The sequence below is a fragment of the Heterocephalus glaber genome, unplaced genomic scaffold (genome assembly GCF_053883595.1).
Source record: "Heterocephalus glaber isolate CG9 unplaced genomic scaffold, H.glaber_assembly_v1.0 deba00001457, whole genome shotgun sequence".
NCBI classification, from domain to species: domain Eukaryota; kingdom Metazoa; phylum Chordata; class Mammalia; order Rodentia; family Bathyergidae; genus Heterocephalus; species Heterocephalus glaber.
The window spans coordinates 4,288,687-4,313,351 of record NW_028258305.1 but is presented as its reverse complement, the minus strand read 5'-3'; the positions used below and the strand labels follow the sequence as shown (position 1 = coordinate 4,313,351).

The window sequence follows — 24,665 nt, the reverse complement described above, 5'->3', positions numbered from 1 at the left end:
AGAGACAAAGAAGGTCATTACATCCTGGTAAAGGGAACAACCCAAGAGGAAGATATAACAATCATAAATTGGGCTGGGGATTTAGCTCAGTGGTTTCACTGCCTGCTGCGCAAGTGCAAGGACCCGAGTTCGATCCCCGGTACCCCCCCCCAAAAGACCCCCAATCATAAATATACATGCATGAAATAGCACCACATGCAACTATACAAAACAAATATTAATGGACATGAAAAGTCATATAAGCACTAGTACAGTTGTAATGGGGGACCTCAATACCCCACTGTCACAAATAGATCAACTAGACAAAAAATCAACAATGAAATATTAGAATTGAACCAAACTTTTGAACAAATGGATTTAGTAGATGTCTACGGACTGTTCCAACCCACAACATCAGAATACGTATTCTTCTCAGCTGCACAGGGGACTTTCTCCAAAATAGACCATATACTACCTCATAGAACATGCTTAAGTAAATGCAAAGGAATAGAAATAATCCCATGCATATTATCAGACCATAATGCAGTGAAATTGGAAATCAATGGCAAAAGAAACCACAAGAACTCCATAAACACATGGAAATTAAATAACACCCTCCTGAACAACGAATGGGTCACAGATGAAATTAAAGAAAAAAATCAGACAATTTCTTCAATTAAACAATAATGACAGTACAACATACCGGAACCTACGGGATGCAATGAAAGCAGTACTTTGAGGGAAATTTATAGCAGGAAAACAGAATGGGCTCAAATAAACAACCTAATGTTGAACCTCAAGCTTCTAGAAAAAGAAGAGCAAGTCAAGCCCAAAGCTTGTACAAGGGAGGAAATTACAAAAACCAGAACAAAGGGCTGGGGATTTAGCTCAGTGATGCCGCTGCCTACCTCACAAGTGCAAGGTCCTGAGTTCCAAAAAAAGAAAGAAAGAAAGAAAAAAATCAAAGCAGAAATTAATGCAGTGGAGACTAAGAAAACAATAGAATCAATGAATCGATGAGTTGGTTCTTTGAAAGATTAAATTGACAAACCCTTAGCCAACATTATAAAAAAAGGAAAGAAAAGATCCAAATCCATGCAATTAGGAATGAAAAGGATGAAATAACAACAGATCCTGCAGAGATCCAGAAGATCAATACCTACTTCGAGAACCTGTATTCTAATGAGATGGAAAATGCAGAAGAAATGGACAGATTCCTAGATACATGTGAATTACCAAAACTGACTCAAGAAGATATAGAAATTCTAAATAAACCAATATCAGCCAGTGAAATTGAAGATGTAATTTAAAAACTACCAACAGGGCCGGGGATTTAGCTCAGTGGTTCCAGTGCCTGCCTCGCAAGCTCCAGGTCCAGAGTTTGATCCCTGGCACCAAAAAAAAAAAAAAAAAATTTTAAAAAACTACCAACAAAGAAAAGCCCAGGGCCTGATGAATTCACTGCTGAACTGTACAAATCTCCGGCCCTGAACTTTGAAGGTTTACCGAACACCAAACATCTCAAAGATAGGGATGGGAATGTAGCTCAGTGGTGCAGCGTCTGCCTGGCAAGCGTGAGTCCGTGAAATGGATTCCCAGTATAAAAAACAAAACAAAACTGGGAATGTAGCTCAGTGCAATGGCCCTAGGTTCAACCCCCAGTACTACCCCCTCAAAGATACATAGGAAATTCATCAGATGCCCCAATATTTCAATAAACCTGACATTTGTGAGGAGCAGGTTTTAATAATTCAGGTAAGAGGCCAAGTTGTTACCAGGTTTTGGGGTGCTGGAGTCTCCTGGAGGTGGTTTCTAAGTCCTTCTGTCCTAAAGAATTGAAGGAAACAATCATAAACGATGGCAAGGTTTCACATTTATTAGAGGTATGAAAAAAACAAAGGTAGGGAAAGAATGGGCTTTGCAGAGGAGTTTGGGGAGAGTAAAAAGTAAGGAAAGAGTAAAAATAAAAATACACAGTGCAGGGCCCGGGGAGGTAGCTCTGCCTGGCAAGAACAAGGTCCTCAGTTTGATCCCTGATACGGGGGTGGGGGTGGGGATACAACATGCAGTGTAGCGTGGGCAGTCATGAAGAGGCGTGATAGCGAGCGCTGAAAGGCAACTCCCTCTGTTCATTTCTTGCACTGGCTGCACGTCCAGGTCATCCTACCCCAAACCCGCTCAAGTTCTCGCGAGAAGTCCACCTGCAGGGCTCTGAGAACTGTTCTGCGCATGTGTTTTGGGATCTTGTCATGCCTCCTGTCCCTGCCAGTTTTAGTCACACCCTACCTTCCTGTCTCAAAATGTGTTCATTTTCATCTTAGTGATGTCTGTCACGTAGCTGGGTAATGTCCACTTTCCTATTGCCCTGTTGTTTCTGCTCCCTCTGAATCCACCACAGTCCAGCCCTGTCCTCACCACTTTGCATAGCCACCTCTTGGTTAGGTCCATTAGACTGATTGCCAAATCCGACCGTCTTTCTTCAGCCTTTGATTGTCAACTTAACATGGCCGACCACTTCCATCTTCTTGAAACTCTTCCTTCTTTAACTTCCAGATTCCCACTTCTGCTTCCGTTTTTCCTCTGTTTATTCAGACAAAACTTTACTAATACCCTGTGGTAAGGGTTATTGTAAAAGTGTGCAGTAATATTAAAGCTGACATCTTTTGACTACTCACTAAGTAATAATTTTTGCATGTGTGAATCCACTTAATCTCATGAAAGCAGGGGACAGGAAACTGACAACACCAAAGATTGAACTCAAGGTCTCACCTTGCACATGCTGGGCAAGTGCTGTACCACTAAGCTACCAGCCCTTCTTTTATTTTTTTTGCCAGCCCTTCCTTTGAAACAAGGTCTCTGTAAGTTGCCCCGGCTTGATTGAAACTTGTTGTGCTCCGGCTTTAGCTTCTTGACTAGCTGAGATTACAGGCCTGCACCACCACATCAAGCAAAACCTCTTCCTTCCTTCCTTCCTGCCTTCCTTCCTTCCTTCCTTGCTCTTTCTTTCTTTCTTTCTTTCTTTCTTTCTTTCTTTCTTTCTTTCTTTCTTTCTTTCTTTCTTTCTTTCTCTCTTTCTTTCTTTCTCTCTTTCTCTCTTTCTTTCTTTCTCTCTCTCTTTCTCTCTCTTTCTTTCTTTCTTTCTTGCTTTCTTGCTTTCCTTTTCTTTCTCTTTGTTCCTTTCCTTCCTTCTTTCCTTCTTCCTTCTCCCTATCACTCTCTGTCTCTGTCTGTCTCTCTTTCTTGTTTTTGTTTTGCTTTTTTTTGAGACAGGGTCACTATATGTAGTTCAGGCTGACCTTGAACTCATTATATGTATCTTAGCCTGGCCTTGAACTTGTTGCAGTCCTCCTGACTCAGCCTCCCCAGAGCTGGGATTACAGGCATGGGCCACCTTGTCCCACAAAACCTTTTCTTAAAGAGCTAGATAGTAAATATTTTCAACTCTACAGGCCATGTTTGTTCCAACCTCTCAATCTAAATGTTGTTGAATGTAAGTGGCTATAGATAAATCTAAAAAAGATGGCATGAAAATAGAAGGGAGCAAAAGATAAGAGAAGGAGAACAAAGGTGGAGGAGGGGAGTGTAAGCAGAGTAATGGAATGGATATGGTCAATATATGCATGTATAAAATACCATATTAAAACTCAATATTCTATAAAATTAATAGATATTAATAAAAATATTTTAAAAAGTGGCCACAGACAATATATAGGTGGGTGTGGCTATGTTCCAATAAAGCTTTATTTAAAAAAATAAGTGACTACTGACCGGAGATTTAGCTCAGTGGTTCCACCACCTGCCTTGCAAGTGCAAGGTCCCGAGTTTGATCCCTGGTACCAAAAAATAAAAAATTTTTAAAAAGTGACTTAATTTGGCCCAGAGACTTTATTTACCTTGCAAGCCTCTGACCTGGAATCTAATTTAAGCTCCAATAGGGCCAGAATTTTTATCTGTTGTTATATATAAAAATAAATAGCAAGTCACCTATAATCCCAGCACTCAGGAGGCTGAGGCAGGAGGATAACTGTGAGTTCGAGGCCAAACTGGGCTACATAGTGGGTTCAAGGCCAGTCTGAAGTACATAAGGGAGACCCTGTTTCAAAAAAAAGAGAGTGAGGGAGAGAGAGAACAAAAGAAAAATGAAACCAAAGCCCAGAGGTAAAGTAACATGGTTACCGACTGATAGGTATCAAACCCAAAATCTAAACCCATGTAGTGTGACATCAGAGTACAGTACTCTTTTATTTTTTTGGTACCGGGCATCAAACTTGGGACCTCGAACTTTCAAGGCAGGCGGTGGAACCACTGAATTAAATCCTGGCCCTAGTACTTTTTTTTGGTACTGGGGATCAAACTCGGGTCTTTGTGCTTGCGTAGCAGGCGGCGAAACCACTGAGCTAAATCCCTGGCCTGGCCCTAGTACTTACTCCTTTTTTTTTGTTTTGTTTTGTTTTTTGGTATCGGGGATCGAACTCAGGACCTTGTGCTTGCAAGGCAGGCACAGTGCCACTGAGCTAAAGTCCCGGCCCTGGCCCTAGTACTCTTAATTACTCCACTCTGCAGGGTGACAAGAAATCATCATCTTTTCTCACAGGCATTGGGAGAAGTTACTTTAACTGGATTGTTTGTTTGTTTGCTTGTTTTGAAACAGGGCCTTGCTATGTAGTTCAGACTGACCTTGAACTCACTATGTAGAACAGGCTGGCTTTGAATTCCTCCTGCCTCAACCTCCTGAGTGCTGGGATTATAGACATGCACCACCATGCCCAGCTCCACTGTAATTGGATCTTGAAGAATGAAGAACGTACCAGGAAGAAAACAAGAAGCAAGAAAGAAGCTTTGTGTTCTAGGACATGGAAACTGCAAGTATAAAACCAGATGTGTGGTACGGGCTGGCATTAGGACCACACTGGCAGTGAGGGAAGAAATTTTGTCAGGGGAAGGTTCACCTCTCAGTGCTTCACACGGCCAGACACAGGGTTGGTTGGGGTGGAGAGTGGTGCAGATGAGGCTGAAGAAGTATGCCTGGGGCCTTGTGCAACATGTGAGTAAGTCTGGATTTTAACTTGGTGGCAGATGGGCTACTGAAGCATGGGAAAGAATGACCATATTTGCATTTTAGGTCAATTTTTAAAATTACATTTTATTTTAAAATTAGATGTTACATGCATATTGTACAATAGTCCAAAGCTGGAAAGGTCTTCCTGCTGCCTGCTTTCAGCCCCTGTTCCCTGTCGAAGAAGCACTCACTGAGTCCAGTGAGAAGGAGGACCTATACCAAGAGGGGAAGGAGGGTGGGTTGGGCCAGGGAGCAGGGGCTCACAGTTCTGGCCATGTCAGTCTGACAGCAGGTTGCAGTGCCTGTCCTGGATCCTCTTCACTCTGCTGTCTCTGCTTCTGGAAGTCCCCCTCTCAACTCTGGGCCTTGAGATAGTGCCTCAGTTTCCAGGCCAGACCACCATGTGTGGCCAGTTTCCTCATATTGCCTCTTCTCGGGGCCATGTCATCAAGGGGATGAAAATCAGTGTTGGGCATTAAGTGGTTTCTGGGCTTCCAAAACTCAATCCTGCTCAACAAAATCTTTTTCTTTTTCTTTCTTTTTTTTTTTTTTACTGGGGATCGAACTCAGGACCTTGCACTTGCAAGGCAGGCGCTGGAACCACTGAGCTAAATCCCCAGCCCTTTTCTTTTTTAGGTTTGTTGATATGTTGTCTTGCTATAAAGTCCAAGCAGGCCTCAAACTTGCCATGCGCCTGCTTCAGCCTCCAGAGTGCTGGGATCAGAGGCACACACCACCACACCCAGGCAACAAAATATTATTTGTAGGGAAAATTTCATGTAAATTAAATTTTTCATTTGGGCATGGTGGTATTGCAGATAGCTAAATTAGTTCGAAATTTTTATAAGGCAGTTAGACAAAGCTGGGCCCTCAGCATAGAGAAACAATTGAGGCACATTTGCTGATTACCATTATAAAAAGAAAACAGGTACTATAGATGAATAGCAGTGGTTGATATTCTATTCTTTTTTTTTTTTTTGTGGTACCAGGGATTGAACTCAGGACCTTTCACTTGCAAGGTAGGTGCAGTGCCACTGAGCTAAATCCTCAGCCCAGTGATTGATATTCTAAATAGACATCAATCTCTCTAGCCCATATCCTTTCCAGAAATTCCTCTTCCGTGACTTGTTTTCCCACTTGATCCCCATTTAATCAATATTACCTGGGTAACTGTACTTGCAATCTTATTGTTAATCATGGTTTTGTCCCACCTCACGCCCACCTTGTGATTTTCCATTGGGTCTTATAATTTCATCCCACCCTGTACCCGCCTCACCTCCAGGCTTTGCCCTATATAACACCTTTGAAAAGCAGGGTGGGTGGACAACCCACTTTCCGGTCTCCCTTCTATCTCTCTTAGACAGAAGCTACCTTTCTCTCAATAAATTTTTCTTACTCTTAACTTCGTTTCTAAAATTCACTCTTCAATTTCAGAGAACATGAACTTGTGTTTTGGATATCTAGTAGGTTGGAAGTTATAATATTTCTGTTGTTTGGATTATTTTTGCTTATTTGGATACCATATTTGGATCACTTGGTGCCCTATATCAGTGGCATGCCTGTAATCCCAGCACTTGGGGGGCTGAGGCAGGGGAATCACTGAAAGTTCAAGGCCAACCTAAACTATAAGCAAGACCCTGTCTGAAAAAAATTTAAAAAAATTTTTTTGCTCCTCTGAGTGAATGATAATAAAACAAGGTTGAGAAACACTGCCCTGCACCTTTATAAATAGTCTCTTGTCAGATGCTCTCAGATGACTCAGGTGGGGTATGTGCTTCTTTCTACCCTGGTGCCTAACTCATGCACGAGGCAGTGTATTTCAGCGCTCCATGAAGGAGGTTATCCATGTGGTCATGCAGAAAGGCAGCGTAACATTCTGGGAACAAGTCTGGCCTGCTGGGGTTGGAATGCTGGTTCTGCCATTCAGTGTGTGATCTTGACCTCTGTGTCTGTACTCTATGGGCAACCAGGGCAGCTCTCTCCTTGTGACCCAGAGGGTACTGCTTAGTGTGTGTCAGTCAGGTAAGAGCCAGGAAAATGATGTGAAACTCAATGTCTGTGTTGGTAAGAGAAGTTTTATTGGCTCACAGCTGGAGCCATTCGTTGCAACCAAGACTGTGTGGCCCACAAAGCCGACACTATACCATCTGGTCCTTCAGGAAGAAGTGTGCTCCCCCCACCCCCCCACCCCCATGCCAGTGCACGCACTGGTCACTGTCTGCAACATGAAGAGTCCCTGGAGCCGTGCAGCACGGGGTCCTGGCCCTCGGGGCGCTCACTTTGGACAGTGATCCAGGATTATAGCTAGGAAGCAATGGATGGAGCTGAAGGGATCCAGGCCTTTTGAAAAAGTGGGCACAGAGTTGTTTTGTTAGAACAAATCAAGGCTGCAGCCCAGCTTCAAGCTACCACCTCTTGGCTGGTGGAGCTAGATGTGGTAGACACTGCTGGTTACCCACACAATCTTCATTTCTCCTCATGTTCCTTACTAACAGAACCTGTTAAGGTAGCAATGTGGCCTGTTACAAGTATTCTCAAGTAAGAAAAGTGCTCAAAGAATGAGAGGAACATGTTAATAGGACACAGAAGCCAGCTTCAGGGCATTCCTGATGGCCTATCTGAGACAAGTTCAACATCTAAATAATGATGGTAAGGGATTATAATTCATTGACTACAACAGGAATCTGTGATTCTACACTGAAATACATGGAGAAAGCTAGGCACACTGGTACACACCTATACTCAAAGCCATTCAGGAGGCTGAGGCAGGAGAATCACTTGAATCCTGTAGTTCAAGGCTTGGGGAACATAGGGAGACCCCCATCTCAAAAGTAAACAAGAACAAATGGAGGAGGAAGGCAAGTTTTAGTAGAAGGCAAACTAATAAATATAGCAGGAATGAAAGATGTAGAAAATCACCATTTTGCAATCACCATATTGCTTCAGGCAAGACTAATCAGTGTACCCTAAAACTAGTGGGTGTCAGGTTAGTGAGGGACATGATGCTGCCCTGCAGATTCACATTATTTCAAAGGGTATAACAGGAACTTTATAGTAGGGAAATCCGACCAGTGACATCTCACCACTTAACCAAGTGGTCAAAGTGAATAGCACTAGGAAAGGGACAAGTCAGAGTTTTGTACCTGCTGATAGGATGTACTGAGAAGGACATAACGTCACTTCTGTGCTATCCCAGCCAGAAGTACACAGTCTGAATCCCGAGGAATGAATCACGAGGAAAGGTCAGACCAATCCAAGTAAAAGATCATCTGAAAGCAACTGGCCTTTGGTCTTCAAAAATATCAATAACAGAAGCCAGATGTGGCAGTGTAATCTCAAGAGGCTGAGGCAGGAGGATCACAAATTGGAGGCCAGTCTGAGCTATATCCAAGAAGACCTTGTCTCACAACAAAACAGAGTGAAATATCAATAACATAAATAACATAAAAGACAGATTGAAGATCTGGGTCAGAATAAAGTAGACTAAAGCAACATGACACCAAAATGCAATGTGTGATTCTGGATTGACTCCTGAACTAAAAAAAGAAATTATTTTCTTTGTTATAAAGGACATTAGTGGGATAAAGCTTAGATGAAATAACAGCACTGAATCAATGTTAATATTCTGAATTTGGTCATTGTACTGTGGTTATGTAAGAGGAAGTCCTTATTTTCAGGAAGTACATGCTGAACTTTTTTGAAGTAAATGGACATCATATGTGCATGAGAAAGAGCTAGAGAAAATGATAAAGTAAATTGGTAGATGGTAACATTTGGAAAGTTTGAGTGAGGAAAGTTGAGAAATTCTTTGTATCACTTTCGCAAATTTTGTTTGTTTCATATCATTTCAAAAAAGTTAAAGAGGAATACCTCATTTTCCCTATACCTATTTAGTGAGATGTCCATACACCCAATCCTCCCCAGTTCCTACTGTGGTATAAAGGATGGGGCTTCTCAGAAAATGACTGTTTTTCTGATTTAAAAAGGGGGGGGGGTGCAAAAGGAGCCAGAAGTAGCATGAGGTTTGAGGGCTTCCTCGAGCATTGGCGCAGGACTGCCTCCCTCTGGATGAGAACTTGATTAACTTGCTGTAGGCAGGTTTCTGTTGTATCCAACCAGATGCAGTTCTGGCTGTGCTAAGCCCCCAAGATTACCAGATGTTCCCCAAGTTTGGGCCGTCAGTCTCCTCTGCCGACATGGTCTCCTTGGCTACCTCACCCATTCGCACTTCCTACTTACACTCTGATGATTCCCACATTATTAGCTCCAGCCTGAAAATTTTCTTCCTATTTCCAAACCACAAATCTTACTTCCCTACTGGATTCCTGCACCTATGGTTCGCAATCGCATCAATAGTTATAAAGCTAAACTATTGTTTCTGCTACACGCACACACACACACACACACACACACACACACACACACACACACACACACCCCAGACACCATCCAACCCATTTCCCAGCCAGAAGCTCAGGAGTCATCCTGTCCTCTGCCTACTTTCTCACTCCCTACATGCGATTAGTCATGCAGATCTTGATGACTCTGTCTCCTAAATAGTTTCTGAATCCATCTCCTCCTCTTCATTTCCATTCCCAGGTTGATGCTTCACCATCTCTCACTAATATTTTTTCATTAACCTTCTAAACAATCTCCATGTCTCTGTCTTCTGTTCCCCTAACATCTTGCTACCCATTCTTTTTCTAGAAGGTAAACATCACCATACTCCCCTATCAGTTTCCTAACACTTAACTTCTTATGGTTATTTTTCCCAGTGGTATAATAATGGTCCCAGGATTCTTTCCTTGGCCTGACCCCCCTTCACTGTCAGTGTCTATGAGAGGACTGTGGATGCCCCAGCTGGGTTGTTATCATTGTAGGAGGCAATGACTCTCAGGTTCCTGTAAATCAGTAGCTTCCTCTGGCTTTAGCCCCCTCTTACTCAGAGCAATTATACTTCACTTTACTACAGTGTTGCTTCACTTGTCACAAAAGTAGCATTTATACATTGATCAAAATGAGGTGTTGAAGCCACCGTGCATGGTAGTGAAGGTTGAGAATTGCCTAACAAACATGCTTCGTGGAGGTGGCATTTTAGTCTGTGAGGCACCCCAGGTGGGCAAGAAGAGCCAGGGATGTTTATAATACAACCTGGCTTTACGCGATGGATCCTGTGTTGTCTTAGCTACTTTTTTCTGTTTCTGTTTTGTTTTGTTTTTTTGAGACAGGGTCTCATTGTAAAGTTTAGGCTGGCCTTGAACTCACTATGTATTCTAGGCTGGCCTTGAACACATGGCACTCCTCCTGCCTCAGCCTCCTGAGTGCTAGGATCACAGGTGTGCGCCACCATGCCCAGCTGTTTTTGTTTTCTGTTTCTGTTTTTTGTGGGGGTTTTTGTTTGCATTTTTTTATCTTGTGATGCTGGGGATTGAACCCAGGGCCTTGCATATTAGCCACTGAACAACATGCTCTTGGCTGCCTGAGCTCCGGGAACTGGTTCTGCCATTTCCTGATGCCAGATGCTGAGGCTTGGGTGAGGTTGGTGGTAGAGTCCTCAGCAACAATAAGAAACATGTGACCCAGCATTGGAGGTGCCAGCCACCATTAGCCTCCTTTAATAGCCTCCTCCTGTTCCAAGCAGCATTAAAAAAATCCAAACAAACCCAGATCAAATGGAACCTATTAAAGTCTGTTTTCACCCAAGCAGAGTTAGACATTTCTCCAAAGAGTTTCCATGGCTCTTATCACATATAAATGCAATTATATGGGTTTGCATGTCCATTTCCCTGCATTTGGTTTCCAGCATCCAGATGCAAATTTTGCTTTTTCGCATGTCCTTCCACATGAGAATAATCAGTGTCTGTTGACTAATTAAATGGTGGATGTTTCTTCTAGGTTGGTAGAGCACAGCGGAAAGAGGTTAACCTGAGTGCAAGTCCCACTTAGGTCCTCAGCTAACTAGCTTTGTGACCACAGTCTTCTGACAGCTTCGCACCTCATTAATAGAGAATATATCACCTACCTTGGAAGAATTGCTCTGAAGGTTAAAAGAGTTAGCTAGGTGCAGTGGTGCACACCTATAATCCCAGCACTCTGGGAGCTGAGGCAGGAGGATTGCAAGTTCAAGCCTATCCTGGGCAATTTGAGACCCTGTCTCAAAAATAGAAAATAAAAAGGACTTGGGGACCTAGTTCAGTGTGAAGGCCCTGGGTTCAGTCTAGTACTTAAAAAGAAAAAGAGTTAGTGATCTTTTATTCGTTCTGTTGTAGGGCTGTACTGAATCCCTTGTATGAACCAGGTACTGTGTTAGTAGCAGGGTATAGCATTGCCTTTTCCTTGTAAAACTTTCAATCTCGCAAGAAAGACAGGTAATTAAACAAGTATTTGCAATAGAATAGGGTGAAAATTATTATAGGAAAAGAACGGTGCTATGAGAACATGGAGTAGGAGGCACTCCTAGTCTAGGGTTCAGAAAAGATCTCCCCCCACTAATGATGTGAAACAGTTTGTTATGGATTATATCTAGATGTCCTCCTAAAGCCTCATGTGGTTGGAGGTTGGACCTTTGGAAGGTGCCTGGATTATAAGCGCATGGCAGCTGACCTGTTGTTAGGGAGCAGGGCCTGGTCAGAAGAGTCTGGCCACTATGGAAGTGACCCGAAGGTTATAGTTGCCCTTCCAGCTCCTTCTGTGCAGCTCTCTGCCTCCCTCCCACCATGACACAAATGGCTTCTTCTTCACCATGCCCCTGTGCCATGCCACCTGCCTTGGAGCCAGCTGATGTTGGACTGAAACCTCTACACACTGTGAGCCAAAATAAACCTTTCTTCCCTTAAGTCTCAGGTGTTGGGTATTTTGTCCCAGCAATGAAGAAAGTGACTAAAACATAGTTGAAAGTACCATCTACACTTGTGTCAGGTAGAAGTCATTACTATAGATGGGACTGCCCTTGTCTTCGTAGGAGGAATGTGCACACCATGGGGAATAAAACTTCCCAGAAAAGTAGAACACTGAGCAACGTCCTTCGAGGTTGCTGAGCAGCCTTCCTGGGGAGGGTGAGCTGCATGAGCCGTGTTTCCTGGGGTAGGGACTGATTTGCCTTCATCTGACCACACTAACTCGCTTTGTTGCTCTAAGAAACCAAGCTCTCCAGCTGACAAAGAGTAAAACCCACAAAGATAAGGGATACTGGCAGCCTGTGGAGGCCACACGTGTCCAGGTGTGCAGCAGTGAGTGCTGTTCACTTCCACCTTCAGACATGTCCAGAATCCTTTTGCTTCTCACCAGCTCCTCTGTAACCTGGCCCAGACCACACTGTGGGTCACTGGACCACCTGCAGAAGGCTCCCAAAGGTTGGTCCCCTTCCCTCCGTGCTGTCCCCATACATCTTCCAGCTCTGAAATTCTTTGTTCTTGTGCTGGTGCAAGAAGGCAAAGAGGCCTGGGGTTTGCATGGAAGGAGGGCTTGGGAGTGTGGAAGGAGACCTGTGCTCCCTCCCTTGGAGGACAGGGTGCGTTGGGAATGCGGCCCACCTAGTCCACACTGCTCACCCGGTTAGGTAAGACTAAGTAAGCCTCCCCTGTTGTTTTGTATGAAAGGATTTTCAGATATCCCTTACTCATTCCCCTGTCTCACTCTCTGCTCCGCCACATTTCCCAGATGGTCCCTGAGTGTTTCCAGGCTGCAGGCATCATCTTCTCTGCCCCCTCATCTCCTTCCCAGCCTCTCCCTGACTCAGCCTTCTCAGTCTCTCCTGGCAGCACTGTCTGTCAAAGGCAGCTTCTCGCTGGCATCCTGATGCTCCGGCTGAAAGGGAGTCAGAGCCCAATCCGGTCAGCTCCCCAGGGCTTTGTGGTGAGTTGTCAGCCTGACTCAGGCTTCGGGTGGGCTGCGGCTCTGAAGATGACCTCTCTCAGCTCTGAGCACTTTTCATACCCAGCAAGGTAAGGGATGGAGGCAACGCTAGCCACGCAGGCTGCACTAGCTTCAGTGGTTGGTATATTTGCTTTATCTTTCTCTCCCCCTGTTTTGTGGTGCTGGGGACTGAACCCAGGTCCTCACACATGCTACGAATATGCTCTGAGCTGTACCCCAACCCCTCTCCCGCCACCCCCTTTCATTCAGAATCTTGCTGTGTAGTCCTGGCTGACCCTGAACTCACAATCCTCCTGCCTGTGCCTCCTGAGTGCTGGGGTCACAAGTGTTTGCCACATTCAGCTTTTTCTCTCTTATTCTTTTAAGATATCTGCCTGTCTATCATCTGTCTATCTATCTATCTATCTATCTATCTATCATCTATTTATTTTTGTACAAATGTATGTATCCATCCATCCATACCTACACACACACACACACACATTCAAAACTTTTGAAATTGCAGACAGCTTGACACCTTACCCTAAATACTTCATTGTTCATTTTTTAAATAATCAGTACATTTTTCCTACTTAACAAAATGTCAGCGCCGGGTGTGGTGGCACATGTCTGTAACCTCGCACTTGGGAGGCCGAGGCAAGAGGATTTCCGTGAGTTTGAGGCCAGCCTGGACTACATAGTGAGTTCAAGTCCAGCCTGAATCACATAGTGAGATCTTGTCTCAAAAAATCATAAAAAAAAAAAAAAAAAAAAAATCAAAAACAGGGATCATATGGGTCGCGGGACAACATGGCTGCGCCCGCGCTCCGGCGGCCCCTGGACGCCGCGCCCGCGTCGGTCCGGTCCTCTCACTGCCGCTGCTCCTGCTGATGTGCTGGGTGGCGGAGAACGAAGAGGCCGGGCCAGTGGGGGAGCGGCGTCCCTCAGGGGCTCATGCGGCTGCCAGCAGCCGGCCCAGGGCCCAGGGCAGCTCGGCGGACGTGCACAGATACTTCCTCGAGGCAAACCCCCTGGGCCCGGGGTCCGGAGAGCGGCCGCTCACGCCCACCAAGATGGTCCTCATCCCTGCCGGAGTATTTATAATGGGCACAGATGGTCCTCAGATAAAGCAGGATGGAGAAGCACCTGCAAGGAGAGTTGCTGTTGATGCTTTTTACACGGATGCCTATGAAATCAGTAATGCTGAATTTGAGAAGTTTGTGAACTCAACTGGCTATTTGACAGAGGCTGAGAAGTTTGGCCACTCCTTTGTCTTTGAAGGCATGTTGAGTAAGCAAGTGAAGACTGATACCCAACAGGCAGTTGCAGCTGCTCCTCGGCAGTTACCCGTTAAAGGCGCCAATTGGAGACACCCAGAGGGGCCGACTCTACTGTTCCGCACGGGCCAGATCATCCAGTGCTCTAGGTCTCCTGGAATGACACCGTTGCCTACTGCACATGGGCAGGGAAACGACTGCCCACAGAGGCTGGGTGGGAGCACAGCTGCCGAGGAGGCCTGCAGAATAGACTTTTCCCCTGGGGCAACAAACTGCAGCCAAAAGACCAACATTATGCCAACCTCTGGCAGGGTGAGTTCCCTGTGACCAACACTGGAGAGGATGGCTTCCAAGGAACAGCACTTGTTGACGCCTTTCCTCCTAATGGTTATGGCTCATACAACATCGTGGGTAATGTGTGGGAGTGGACTTTAGACTGGTGGACTATTTATCATTCCGTTGAAGAAACACTCAACCTAAAAGGCCCCCCTTCTGGGAAAGACCTGGTGAGGAAAGCGGGATCTTACATGTGCCATAAGTCCTATTGCTGTAGGTATCGCTGTGCTGCTCGAAGCCAGAACGCACCCGATAGCTCTGCATTGAATCTGGGATTCTGCTGTGCAGCCAATCGCCTGCCCACCGGGGACTGACAGTTAAGAGCCTTCCCAAATCCAAGAAGTTGTTTCTAACCTGCACTTGGTTTCCCTCAGAACACTTAATAATCCTGTGCAAGGAAGCCCAACCCTGAGGTGGTTACATGTCTGCCTAATGGCCGAAGGAACCGTCTTGTGAGACCAAATCACAGACCTGTGTCAGTGCGTGTGCTTTATTGTGTGGTGCATCTTTAGAGATCACTGACATGTTTTCCTTTTGGGAACCTTTGAAAGAGGAATGGGAAACCAACCTGCTTTTGATAGTTTCCTATTTGTCAAATGAGGAGATGGACAGCGTCATCTTTGAGGCTGTTTCTAACTTACAGATTCTATGAGTGATAGCAGATTCTATTGTGATTGCATAGTGAGAATTTATCACAGATTATTTTTCAGCTATTTTTTTTCCATGTGTGAAGCTCGGGTGATACTAATCATGTAAAATAAAAGTTCTCTTATGTATTCTTTTTCAGAAAAGGGTGTGGGGGGTGAGTCCTTTATATTTATATTGTGCTTTGTTTTTTCAAGGAAATCGGTGTCTTTTACATTGTTATGATGAATCCCACATGGGCCAGTGATGGTATACTAAAGTTCAGTGCTCTGAACATACAGGAATGTCTGTGGGGTGACTCTACTGTGCCTTATCTTTTAACATTAAGTGTCTTTGGCTCAGAGGGGCAATTGTAAGCCCTGTTACCCTCTCTCCCTAAAGCCTTCTGTGAATGTGAAATGTGTACTAAATAGGGAAACCTGTTTAATCTAGGTATAGGAGAAAAAGAATGAGGCCCGTGAATTAACTATGTTCAGGGTACCCAGTATTTTGTAATAGAGAAGTAGGAAATGTTGGCTAAGGAATATCAGATACTTTGAATCATGCATTATGTCAAATAAACTGGTATCTCCAAAAAAAAAATCAAAAACAAAATGTCATTATCACATCCATAAAGCCTAATATCAGTGCAATAGTAATGTACTAATTCTAAATATACATTTAAAATTAGTTTAATATTCATTAATTTTTAATTAAACACTGCCCCAAAAATGTCTTTTTTCTTTTGGAGATAGTATTTCGCTATGTAGTTTAGGCTGACCTTGAACTCACAGTGATCGATCCTCTTGCCTCAGTCTCCTACGTGCTAGAATCACAGGCATGCGCCACCATGTCTGGTCCCAAAATGTCTTTTAATACTCCCTCTGGAAAAAAACCCCACTCCTTCTGCCGCTCTCAAATCCAATCAGGGATTGAAATTTTTGCCTTCTTGCACTTGGTTATCATGTCTCTTTGGTTTTCTTTTTTTTTTTTGGTACTGGGGATCAAACTTAAGACCTTGCGCCTGCAAGGCAGGCTCAGTGCCACTGAGCTAAATCCCCAGCCCTGGTTTTCTTTTTAGAAAACCTTCTCACCATTTCATCTTCCATAACATTAACATTTTGAAGAGCCCAGGACAGTTGTCTTGTAGAATGGCCCCGATCCAGACTAGTCAGCTTGTTGTCTTGTGATCAGATTCTGGTTAAACTGTTTATATGTTTGTTTGTTTTCTGGTGCTGAGGATTGAACCCAGAACCTCATGCTAGGCCAAATGGTTTATACTGAGCTGTGTCCCCCAGCCCTGGATAAACATTTCTTTGGCATGAGTATTACACAGGAAGATTTTGTGTATTTCCCATTACAAGACATTGGAAGTCTACAATGTCAAGTTGTCCCATGGTTTAGTGATGCTGTGTTTAACTGCTTTGTTCAGGTGAGGCACATAAAATTTTTCTCTTGTGATTTTTTTACCCTTTATAATTAATATGGGATAAAAGGGGGTAGTATTTTAAACTCTGGGAAATATCCCATTCTTTATTAATGCTGTACCCAAAGGTTTAGCAACTATTAATGATCCTTGCTTAGAGCATTTTTATTGTATCAGTGGTTTCAAAATGATGATATTTATTTATTTATTTATTTTTGAGACAGCATCTAACTATGTAGTTCAGGACGGCCTCGAACTCACATCAATCCTCCCCTCCTGCCTCAGCCTCCTGAGTGCTGAGATTATAGGCATACACCATCACACCCGGTGCTATTTATTTATTTTTTAATGGGGTTTTGTTTTTTTTTGGTACCGGGGATCAAACTTGGGACCTTGCACTTTCGAGGCAGGCACCGGAACCACTGAGCTAAATCCCCAGCCCTCGGTTTTTTTTTTGAGACATGGTTTTGCTATGTAGTTTAGGCTTGAACTCACTATGTATCCCAGGTTGGCCTTGAACTTGCAGTGATTTTACTGCCTCAGCCTCCCCAGTGCTAGGATTACAGGAATGTACCACCGTGCCTAGCCCTTATTTTTCTGATTATATCATCCCTTCTACATTTATTAACAGGGATTTATTTGTTTAAAAAATTATGCTCTTACCTCTAAAAAAAGTATAACTCCTCTGGGCGTGGTGGTGCATGCCTGTAATTCTAACACTCTGGAGGCTCAGGCAGGATTGCTGTGAGTTTAAGGCCTGCCAGGGCTACATAGTGAATTCAGGACCACCCTGAACTACACAGGGAGACACTTTCTCAAAACAAAAAAAAGTTTAACTCCTAAGTGTAGATTTTTTGTTATTTTCTTCAGTGTTATAAATCTTTATCATCATCATTATTATTGATGCTCAGATTGTTCCAAATTTGCCAATAAAGCCAAAGTCTTTAACTTTTGAGTATTTATATTGACTTCTAGGAATGTTTTCCACATTTTTGTTTTTGTTTTTGTTTTTTTGGTACTGGGGATCGAACTCGGGACCCTTGCACTTGCCAGGCAGGCGGCAGCACCCTTGAACTAAATCCCTGGCCCTCTAAGATTTTGTTATCCTGAAGTAATCAGTTATTTTGTGCTGTAAGGCAACTTTCAGTTGGGGGAAATGGGGTTTGGGAGTGGATATTAGATACAGAATCTGAAAAGCTAAACAGGATTGTCTGCTTTGAAATGTGTAGCCATTTGGAGAATTTCTATTTGGTTTAAGCCATAAATGTTCATGGAATATGATTTTTTTTTTGGGGGGGACTGATTTATTTAGTAGGAAAAGATGTCCTAGAAACTGCTGTTTTGATTGCAACATGAAGTTAAGCTGACACCAGAGAATATTTTCTGTTAACCTAGAACCTTCAAGGGCAACACCAAGCTGGCCAGAGTTCCTGTGGCCCACAGAAAGAGGGTTTGTTTCTATGCACAAACCCCACGTCTTTCCTGTCTACAAGACCACGGACAAATTACTTCACCCTCTCACCTTGGTTTCTGCATGTTTATAATAAGAATATTGTTACCACCTTCAAAGTTTTGCAAGGATTAAGAACAGTGTGGTTTTAGTGTTTGTCAAGTAGGCACTCAGGGCAAGTCAGTCCTTTCCAAAGGGAAGGAGGGACAGGAGCAAGTTAAGGTCATCGCATAGATGGCTGAAGGCCTGTGTTGTAAGAGCCAAACCGAGGCAAGTGAGGCTGCTACAGTGGTCAAGACACATTGGAAGCATTTTCCCTGCTCACGGAAGACTGTTGTTAATGCTTTTCACGTACTGGAGTATGGGCTCCATAGAACGACGATTTCCATCTGTTTTATCCCAGAATCTGAAGCATAGCTCATTAGATCCCTTTGAAATCAATCAATCAATAAATGAGTGAATATGTAGAGCTTACCAGATAAAATAATGAAAATCATTGCTCTGTAACTCAAAAAATAGCAACCTCTATCCTTCACCCCCTTTCCTAGAGTTTGCTTCCTCTGACACGAAGTGATGTATCTGTTGCTTACCACCACAGTTATGTGGTCTGACAGATTATCCTGAAACTCAGTACTTAAAACCCTAATCTTTTATTTTCATCCTTGTGAGTCTACAGTTTGGTAGCAGCTTCGACTGAGCTAGGCTGGCCCTGGGCTCTGGCTCCAAGCTCCGGGTTGGACACAGTCATGTTTCACATGACTCTCTCTCAACCTCCGTGGCAGGTGATCTGTTCCCTTTGTCTCATTCTGGGCCCAAGGAAAGGGGCTGGATATGCTGGCATTATCTCTCTAAGCTGAGTTGACATTTAGGTTTTCCCATCAGCTGCAGCGTGAATAGTCAACCTCCTAACAATGTCAGTGGGTGAGTTTTGGAACTGCTGGACACATACATATATACACACTTCACATTCCTCTCCTGAAGGTAAGCATGATTTCTCCAAGTAGTACATGCTATTAAGAATAAGAAAGGAGCTATGTACTTTTTATTTTGGTACCAGGGATCGAACTTGGGTCCTTGCACTTTCAAGACAGGCAGCATAACCACTGAGCTAAATCCCTGGCCCTGTACTTTTTTTTTTTTTGAGACAGTGTCACTATGTAGTTCAGGCTGGCCTTGAACTCACTATGTAGCCCGTGCTGGCCTGGAACTTGCAGCAATCCTCCTGTCTCAGTCTCCCAAGTGTTGGGATCACAGGCATGTATCATCACCCCTAGCTCTGTACCTCTTGAACTTTCTAGAAGAGACTTGACTAAATTGTTGGCCAAGAGCCACCCCACCCTAGTTCTGGGAATCAAATCCAGAACCTTTTCATTGAGCCCTTAAAGTATTTAGGAACTAGTCTAATCAAATATATGGGATGAATTGTATCCCTCCAAAATTTTAAGTCCTGCCCAGCAAGTCAGAATGTGACTCCGTTTAGAGACAGGGTCTTTACAGAGGTAATTATGTTCATGTGAGGCCATTGGGATAGATCCTGATCCAACATGACTGGTGTTCCTGTAAGAAGAGGCCTCATCTCAGCTGAGTATGGTAACACACAGCTATAATCCCAGCACTTGGGAGGCTGAGGCAGGAGGATCACTGTGAGTTCAAGACCAGACTGAACTATATAGTGAGACCCTGTCTCAAAAAACAAATAAACATGGGGCCAGGGATTTAGCTCAGTGGTTCTGCTGCCTGCCTCGCAAGCACAAGGACCCAAGTTCAATCCCCGGTACCCCCCAAAATAAAACAAAACAAAAAACAAATAAACAAACAAACAATCCTCTTCCCAAAAAAAGATGAAAGAAAAAGAAAAAAGGAGAGGAATTATTCTTAAAGGACACAGATACACAGAGAGAAATATAAGCCATGTAAAGACCAGAGGAGAAGACAGCCGTCTACAAGGTAAGGAGAGGGACCTCAGAAGAAGCCAACTCTGGTGACACCTTGATCTTGGGCTTCCAGCCTCCAGAACTGTGAGGAAATAAACTTCTGTTCCTTGAGCCTCCTAGTCTGTGGCACTTTGTTATGGCAGCCATACCACACTAACATATCAAGAATATACAAGACTTCCACTAAGAAAGCCTTTTTTTTTTTGGTAGTTCAGGCTGGTTTCAAACTCATGGCAATCCTCCTGCCTCAGCCTCCTGAAATCTGGCATTATAGGTGAGCGCCAACATGCCTGACTGATAAAGCTTTTTAAAAAAATTTCTTCTTCCCTTTGCTTCCCCTCCCTCACTGCAAAATTGGGTCCTTAGCTATTAAGCGGGGCAGAGTGAGCCCAACAAGTAGTAAAGGGTTCCAGAGCCCTGCTCTCTGTGGGGGGGATGGAAATGCCAGCTAGCAGTGGCATGAGGAGCTTTGGTGAGTGACTTCCTCCTTTTTTTAAATTTTGCCTGGCTAAGGAGGTCATACAGCCGCCCTTCCCTTCTTTCGGCAGTGATGATCCTAGTGGAAACACATTTCTTCTGGCACTCCCGCCGCCTTGCCAAAAGGCGGTGGCTTTCTCATTCAGTGTGGAGCTGTGCCCCTATCACTGAGCAGAGCAGATGGTCCTCCTGCCTGTGTGCGAGAGGCCATCTGGTGAGGGGGCAGGTGGCTTGGACTTGGGGAAGGAAACATCCACCCAAGAATCCCACCTTATGCCTGAAGTGCCATCATCAGTGACAAGAGGTGATGTTGATTGAGCATTTACTATTTGCCAGGCCCTGTTCTGAGTGTTTCAGGGATCTAGGGAGCCTACCAGCCACCTCATGCAAGGGGCTATTAGTATCAAACCCTCTTTTCGGCAAGGAAAACTTGAGACCAGAGGTTAAGCTGCTTTCCTAAGGTCTTTCGCTGGTAACTAGGGGTGAATGAAGGATCTCAACTAGGCAGCCTGGCTCTAGTGTTTACTACGTCTCCCCGGCATTTAGACACTGTGCTGGGGGATTACTTCTTTACCTGCCTTTATAAAGAATGTTTTTTCTCTCTTTTTTTTTTTGGTACCGGGGATCGAACTCAGGACCTTGCACTGGTGAGGCAGGCGGTGGCACCACTGAGCTAAATACCCAGTCCCTTTTTTTCCTCTTTTAAAGTGCAGCCATCTATGATGAGAAGCAGATAGAAAAATCTATTTCAGTCATTCACACTGCCATCTATTAGACTCTCAGATGATTTCCTGCCCATTTGATTGCAGATCACAAGACACTAGAAGTTTTGGAGGAGGAAATATTTCACACATGGAATTGACATTTACTGGAACCAACTGGGATCTGACATGTGCTGCTTTAGAAAGCCCTCCCAATAGCCTAGACTAAGAATTGTCCTTATGAGCTGGGTGTGGTGGTGCATGCCTGTAAGCCCAGCACTCACGAGGCTGAGGCGGGAGGATCTCCAAGTTTGAGCCCAACCTGGGCTACATAGTTAGTTCAGGGCCAGCCTGAACTACAAAGGAAGACCCTGCCTCAAAAAACCGAAAAAAAAAAAAAAAAAAAAAAGAATTGCTCTCTGCCTTGTAGATTTGGGGAAAGTAGGGGTCTCACAGCTCAGAGTCTCATCCGTGGAGGTGTTCCCAGTCCCCACGGGGGCCCTAGGGACACTTGTGGTCAGCTGAGATGACCAAGAAGCTTTCTAAAGGGGAGGGTCAGGATGCAAAAGCCAGTGCCATAGTTTTGTGCAGCTGTGGGTGTAGGAAACACTGCTGGCTTACTGAATGATAATGATTGGGACAGGACAGTACTCTCTGCCTCTTGGGTGCTGTTGTGCTGGGGTGGGACATGAGTACATAGCAATGTGTTCTGTGATTGCAATCTAGGGCACAGGCCATGGGAACCCTCTGCTTCCCGAGCAGGGCCAAGGACAGAGGAGAGAAAACTAGAATTAATTTATAATTTTAAAATATTTAAAAAAAAAAGAAGAGCTGGGCATGGTGACACATGCCTGTAATCCCAGCACTTGGGAGGCTGAGGCAGAAGGATTTTAGTGAGTTCAAGGCCAGTCTGGATTACATAGTGAGACTGTCATTCATATATATATTTGCCTGAAGTTTTTTAAATACAAATATCCTGAATGCATCCATCTGTATTCATCTAGAATCTGAACTCCCAAGGCCTATCACACCCTACACAGCCCAGCCTTTGCTTTGTGAATTTTATCTGTTGTACTTTTGTCAAGGCCTGGAGAAAGGTGGCTCTAGCAGAGGTGAGCTGTTTCCTCCCACAAATGTGTGAATTGAAGTTATGGCGGACATGCATTTCTGGCTTTAGGAGCATGTTGGTTAGGCCTGAGTAACCCACAGACAGAGGCCCAGTGGAGGCAGGAGAAGCACAGAGCCGGGCTCTGCAGTGCAGGCACCGTTAGGCCTAACTCTTTCAGAAAACACTCGCTCTGGAGCCTTTGTGCTTCCGGCCAGGCTCTGAGAAGGCAGCACACGGCCCTCCTTTTGTAGGCACCTCCCAAAATAACTCTCCACAGGATATGGCTTGTTATATTAGTTCTGTTATTTTATTTTTTAAATGATACTTGTCTTTGAAGCTTGGCTACAGGAGCGGTAGCTAAGATTAAATGGGGCTCAATGTTTTGTGACAATGCTTCCTTAGTTACACATGGCTTTAAAAAAATATAGTTTTGATCTCTTGAAACCTGTGACACAGCTGGGTATGGTGGTATATGCTGGAATATCAGTAACTTCAGGCTGACCAGGAAAAGTCCAAGTTTGAGCTCAAATTTAGTGAAAATCCAGTCTCAAACTAAAAGATCAAAAGATAGCCGGGTGTGGTGGTACATGCTTGTAATCCCAGCACTCTGGGTGGCTGAGGCAGGAGGATCACAAGTTGGAGCCTTGGGCCAGTGATCTAGCTCAGTGGTTCTGTTGCCTGCCTCGCAAGCGCAAGGTCCCAGTTTGATCCCTGGTACCAAAAAAAAAAAGAAAGAAAGAAAGAATGGGACAAGTTGGAGCCTAGTCTGGGCAATTTAGCAAGACCTTGTCAAAATAAAAAAATAAAAGGAGCTGGGGATGTACTCAGTGGGAAGCCCTGGCTTGAGTCTCTAGTACTGAGGAAAGAAAAGAAAGAAAGAAAGGAGGAAAGAAAGAAAGAAGAAAGAAAGAAAGAAAGAAAGAAAGAAAGAAAGAAAGAAAAAAGAAAGAAAGAAAGAAAGAAAGAAAGAGGAGGAGGGGAGCTGTGACACAGAATGATGGATGGTCTTGCACCCACCCTGTCACTCGGGTCCCGAGTTTGATACAGGTGTTGAGTGCTCAGGAAAAACAGCTGTGAGCAGAAAGTAACTGGCCTCTGATCATAGAGATGTGCAGCCGAAGCGAAGTGGCCATTAATCCATCGATCTGACAAAGGTGAGCACAGCGCAGCCGTGAGATCATCAGGAGGGGAGGGTGTCAGGCCGATGAGGGAGGGCGAGCAGCCTGGGCAATGCCTGGACTATGTCGGCCATGAGGGTGGTGGAGTCCAGACTGGAGAGGTGAAAAGTGACTGACCATGACCCTGGCTCCATCCTCCAAGATCCTGAATCATTTAGAGGACCGAGGACCAGACATACATGTTTTTGTTGTTGGTTTTGTTTTTCTGGTACCAGGGATCGAACTCAGGACCTTATGCTTGTGAGGCAGGTGGCTGAACCACTGAGCTAAATCCCCCAGCCCCCCACACAAGTGTTTTTAAAGAGTCCCCAGGCAAAGCAGCCAGAGTGGAGAATCATTAACTGAGGCTTATTTAAATGCTCATTCTGAGAGCTATGGGAAACCTGGGAGTTGTTTATAGCAGGGGATTACATGATTCAGATGGTCTGGCACTCCCACCCCTCTGATAACTGATGCAGGTAAGGAGAGAATTACGGTCAACCTGATAAAACAGGAAGTACAGAGATAAAACCCCAAAGCAGACCCCAGAAGCAGAATGATTATTCTTGGCTTTAACTTTCTCTAGTGACTTTAGGTCTTCTACTCTGGCTAAGCCAAAGTGGTAGAGAAAGCCTGGGTGGGCGCCACCTAACAAACCTTGTGGCTTCAAAAAAAATTTTTTTTTTTGGGTACTGGGGATAGAACTCAGGACCTTGCATGTGCAAGGCAGGCTCAGTGCCACTGAGCTAAATCCCCAGCAGTGGCGTCAAAATTTGAAAGATGTGGTTTATAATGAGGTAGTCTCCAGGTGGCACTTCTTTTTGTTTTTGTTTTTTGTTTGTTTTTTGAGGCTGGTTCTCTCTTTGCAGTTCAGGCTATCCTTGAACTTGCAGCAATCCTCCTGCCTTGGCCTCCCTACTACTGGGATCACAGGTGTGCACCACCACTCCTGGCTTAGGTAGCATTTCTTTCAGCAGTAGCATTGTTTCATGTTTATTGTGCAAGAGGGGCAGAGTAGATTAAAGAAATCCTTTCACTATATGAGTGAGCAAGAACATGCCATATCTAGGCCCAGGAGTAAGAAGACAGTATTAAGACTTGAGACAAGAATCTTCTGGAAAGGATGTGCTCAGGATGTTCTCTCTTTAAGCCAGCAGATTCCCAGAGACATCACAGACAGGGCCAGACCTGACCTCTTCCACATCACACAGTCATTCAGATTCCTGAAACCTCAAGGACTTGCTGTAAATTTTTCAGGCATTGTGCTTGTCTTAGTAACGCGG

General features: G+C 44.4%; 1 pseudogene across 1 annotated transcript in view; it reads left to right on the top strand.

Annotated features, from left to right (window-relative positions):
• Nucleotides 1-17,508, top strand: part of LOC110350276 (formylglycine-generating enzyme pseudogene) — a 29,575-nt pseudogene extending 12,067 nt beyond the window's left edge. The window contains exon 2 of the transcript XR_015453067.1: nucleotides 4,631-17,508. The product of XR_015453067.1 is annotated as a formylglycine-generating enzyme pseudogene (transcript). The remainder of the gene's footprint in view (nucleotides 1-4,630) is intronic.
• Nucleotides 17,509-24,665: the final 7,157 nt, after the last annotated feature.